Source organism: Rhinopithecus bieti, unplaced genomic scaffold (assembly GCF_001698545.2).
Source record: "Rhinopithecus bieti isolate Rb0 unplaced genomic scaffold, ASM169854v2 scaffold_19, whole genome shotgun sequence".
NCBI classification, from domain to species: Eukaryota; Metazoa; Chordata; class Mammalia; order Primates; family Cercopithecidae; genus Rhinopithecus; species Rhinopithecus bieti.
This window is the reverse complement of record NW_016803360.1, coordinates 1,387,384-1,392,756: the sequence shown is the minus strand read 5'-3', so window position 1 is coordinate 1,392,756 and position 5,373 is coordinate 1,387,384.

Genomic DNA, 5,373 nt, shown 5'->3' with positions numbered 1-5,373 from the left:
CAAGAAATGGACAGTTCCAGCAGGACACCAGAGACAGGGATGAGAATTGCAGTAATGACAATTGTAACACTGAATCCCTCACAGCAAGATAATCTTGGACTGGCTATGTCATCGAATAGGAAATCACCCTTCTCAAAGTAGCATGCTCTACACATCATTTTCTGGGTACAGTGACCACTCTGTTCTCTCATATTTTTAATCCCATTGTCAATAGTGTCTTCTTCTTCTGTGTAAGTGTGGTGATAGCATCATCCTAGTACTTAACTCCAGTTTACTGAACTCTCCATTGTGATTTCTCCAACATCTGATCCACATCTTGGAAGTAGTCCCTTTGTAAAATAAACCTTTTTCAAATTATTTTACATTGAATGCGCTATGTATTTCCTTGAAGGACCCTAAAAATTACTTATGTATAATAAATATCACTGGGTGAAGAATGAATCAAGTCAAAGCGATCTAGCATCCTGTCAGAAAAAAGTACTCTTATTTTGCATAGCATGTTATGATATCCAAAACTTTAGTGACTACAAATTGAATTTAAATCCTACTGATATTTAAGAACAATAACAAGAAAAGCAAGATATTAAAGTATAACATATAAGTGACAGTTTGCTTACATTTTCATAACTTGATTAACCGAATATCAAGACCTTACATTTGAAGTTTGCTTAACAGATATTCAGTATATAATAATACAAATATCTGTCAGATCCATTTACAGTTACTAGGATCTTCCTTAGATTATGTCTATGCAGAGGACTATTTGACTTTTTTTCAGACAGCACGTGGGAAGAGAGGAACTAGAAATGTAAAGTTTGTAACTTAGGATGCCATCCTTGTTGGTCTGACATAATGAAACTTGATCTACTGTGCTCATTTTAAGGCATAATAATTAGTGATGAATTCTGAAACTAGCAAGAGGATCCACAATAGGTAAGATAAAAGATTATTAAAATGCAGATATAGACAATTTAATGATTATGAGTTATCAGAGATATTAGGGGGAAGTTTAATGGTGATTCTAAATATGTATATTACATTTATATAGTAAGTACCAGAGTTTTTAAAAGTTTTCACTAAGATTAAGACTTGAGTGAGCATGAGTTTAGATTGAAATCAGGAATCCAACAATATGTTGGCTATAATGAGTGGCTAGACATTGGGTTGAATTACCAAGAGTACTTACAGATGTCATGCAACAGAAGTTATTCAATAATACTCAACAGTCTTGAACAGAAGTCTATTCAAAACCTAACTGCAAATTTATACAACAGTAAAGGCATGAGTAACTAAGGCAGCCATGATAAAATAGCAATTTCTGTCATTCACAAAACATCCTTAATCCAATACATGAATTAAACCATAAGTTATTGCTCATAAAGTTAAGTTATAACATGTGTACATGTACTCAGAGAGATTGTAGAATAGTCTTTACTGAGACAGTTGAAATTAGGCTAATCCCAATGTATAATATGGTTTGGGCACCCTGCCTAGTGATAAAAAGATGAATCATGATGTTTATAGCTCGAGGACTCTATGATTCATTGATGATTATCTAAAGTGTCATCCAGAAAACAAATACAGTGTGTGACTGCATACATATATCAATAAAGGTCAGGACAATGGCACATCTCCAAGCTAAGTTACTCTCTAAAAATAAGATGAACCCAAACACATCAGCTTTTCCCAGTTATGACTCTACTAATCAATTTGTATTGACTAGCTTCTATGTGTCCAATTCTCTGCTGGAGATAATGAGAAAAACAGAAATATTGTCTTAAAATAGTTACTCTCTGGATGAAAAATTGTAACATGAGCCAAGACTAACCAAGTATTTTTAAATAGTGTGACATAGTTTTGTAGAAATTCAGGAATGGTAAAATTTGGTTAAATTAATAATAACAATTAATAACTACAATAATAGTTATTTCATACTGATAGCCTACAATGCCAGGCACATAGTAATCATCACTTACCAGTAGTTATGATTACTATGTTCCATGCACTGTGATAAAAATTAACGTCACCACTTCATAATAATAATCATATAAACTAGGTATTATTAATGATGAAAAGTCAACAATATATCATACATGTATGATAAACAAATGAAATAGTAAGTGAAAAAAACTGGGGCTCAGAAAGTTTAAATAACTTGCCTAAGTTCATGAGACAGAAAGATTTGAAACTTAAGCTAAATCTGAAAATAGGAGAAGATTTGTGGCTAGAGAGGAAGAGGGAAATACCAAGTATCGGGACTGGAAAGAGGAAAGGTGCAGAAGCAGAATAAGCCTGGATGTTAATGGGAAAAAGAGACAGTAAGTCTGACTAGGATAGGGAGTGAGGTATTAGACAGTACATCTTATAGAATGTGGACAGTACAGTTCCTTGCAGTCTAGGAAGAAGAGTTTAGATATGATGTAACAATGTAGACATGACTGTAAACAGAACGACATGAGGAAAGTGTTGTTTAATAAAGATGTAAACAGGCAGCATTAAGCAGTGCAGACCTGACAGAAAAAGTCTATCATTAACATAGGAAGCATTTGTAAGTCTAAAATAGAATTATGAGGGTCTGCATTTTGATAGTTGATTGCAAAGGAGATAAAGAAGAAATAATTAATGTAAGATATTTTGAAAGAAAATATGACTATAGAAGTGAAGGGAAAAGATAAAGCAATGAATAAGCCCATGTTTAGTGGGAAAGTATATCAAATGATAGTTTCACTAAAAGAAAAATAGATATAGAATATATTGTTTTACTTTACTAAAAGATAAATAGAAATAGTTAAGAGGTGGAAAAAAGAAAAATTGTATGAGTGAGGTGATAGTGTTATCTTCAAATGTAGATATTCTATGCACTGGTGAAAAGATTGAACTAGGATACAGGTGCGAAATCTGGCTTTGAGATGCAGAGTTTTACAACATGCTATGAAAAAGAGGTGAGGCACTTTAGACCAATATAGTAAGCACAACTGATGGAGAAGTGGAACCAAGTTTAAGTTGTGATTATGAAATTTAACTAGAGGAAGTCACAACATCTCTGAAACTCAGTTATTCTGTGTTTAGTGGAGAAGATAGTGTCTACTTCACACACTTTGTTTTGAGCACACAAAATGAAAGGACCTTGCAAAATATACAGCTATATAAATTAAGATAGTATGATGTAAAGTCACGAGAATGGAAGGTTGGAGATTTTAAACTACATATTTCTTAAGGGTTTCCAAGTTGAGACTTTAGCCTTCTTCCCTTGATTGAAGATCCACATTTTGCTGTGCTATGAAGTGGATAACTCCTTATCATAAGTGAACATTAGAAGGCTGATTGGCCGGTCTGCTTCTGAAACACAGTAAAAATACTGCTGAAATCTTTCTAAATCTTGGAAAAGCCTTTGAATAATCATCTTTAGGTTTTGCTTAATTGCAGCAATATAATTTTAACCAACAAATAAAGGAATAAATCAGAAAATCTCCAATTCAAAAGTTATTTTCTTATGGCATACTTATGGGTAAACAAGCATGTTAAATATTGCTTATACTTATTCTGTATTATTACAGTTTCAAGCCTTAAAATTGCATAACACTAAATTATAAAATGAAATATTTAGACACATTGATTTAAGGATACATAATAATCCATTTTAGTTTTCTTTTACTTTTAAAGTTACTATTTGCACTGAAATAAATGATATCGCTTTAGGAAATAAAACAAAACATAGATGCCTGAGCAGAGTAAAATTCTTAGAGAAGCAGGACTATGTATGTTTTGTGTTTTAGACTACGTTTACAATATCAATATTTTATTGGTAAAGATTGAGCTGAAAAATATTTGTATCTACTTTATCCATTTTGATTGGATGAGACATGTGCATCTTGATATTTCTTAAGGGTATTACAGCTCAAGTTTTGGTACATAATAAGAAATTTCCTAATATAAATTCAAACCAACTTGTGATTACATTTTCGCTTGCTTTTTTTTTTCCTTTATTTTTGGTATGCTAGTCGAGGTGTGAGTTTTTTATTATAAACATCACAGATGTCACTTTTCCTTTTCCCAAAGGTATTTGAAAGAAAATAAGGAAATTATCTCAGTTTTCACCAGTATGCTTGAGTGTCCCCAGCACAGGGAATTTCTTGATTCAGCTTTGCATCCCAGCACCTTGGACAGTGGCAGGCTCAAAATTGACTTTTAATACCTATTTTGGAACATGAATGATTTTGTCGTGATATCATAATTGTTTTATATGTCTCTAAAGATAACAACCACCAGAGCTTGAGCATGTTTTTATTTTGCTGTAATAATTGCTTTTATGCAAACTACTCCTAAATTGTTTTTATTTCACTTTTAATGCAAGATCAACACTTGGAAAATTGAATCTCTTAAGCTAAAATTCATGTTAGCACAAAAATTATTATTATTTCAAGATATCTTCTTCATTTTACTTACAAAATCACCATATAAATGTAACACAAATTAAATTGTAAAATGCTCCTTCAAAAGCAGTACTTACTTTTATTCTCATACTCAAGCTCACAAAGGAATTCTTAGAGGTAGAAGGGAGGCTCCCATGCCCCTGCACCCCACTCAAAAAAGAAATTGAAAAGAAAGAGAGAAATTTCCACTTAACTTTTAAAATATTATTACTGTGAAACAGTATGGGTTAGTGTAAATTGTAAAGACAAGTATGTTCTGAACTCCTTTTTAAATGAATTCCCTTTTACGCTGATATAATATATTCTTTCTGCTTTCTGTTATTGTTCGCATGCACTACTATAAAGATTATGGATTCCAGCAGTTACTCCTTATTTTCACTGTAGAAACCGGCACTCAATAGGAAACAGGAAAATGTACAGAGGGCAAACCCGTCTGTAAAGGATCTCTGTGGGCAGATATTTATTTCGGTTTGCACTAAATTAGTCGTGGCTTCGCAAGAACCCTTTGTCTGTGGGGCGGTGGGTCCCATCATGGCAACCATTATCTATTCGTTGAAACGACATCTGCTGACTCCGCCCGGGCTGGGGGTGGGGAGAGAGCACCGCGTGGAGAGCTCGACTGAGAATTAAAGTGAGTGAACAAAGAGAATTCCCAGCAGCCGCCTGCCAGCGTCTCGCAGCTGCATCAGGAGACGTCAGTCACGCCCGGAAAGCTGTTCGAGTCCGCCTCCTTGGAAAAGGAGCTCAAGTAAATAATTGATGGAGATTGACGGAATCCAGGACAAAGCTTTGCAGAAAACCAGTGCATCCGTGTTCGAGCGGTTTTGGAATCCTCTGCCAAGTACGGGATAAGAGAATAGAGCAAGGACTTTGAGCACTGCTGCCAATTTTCCATCTCGGGCGTGGCTCTGGCCTTTTTGTCTCTTTATCACGCCACTCC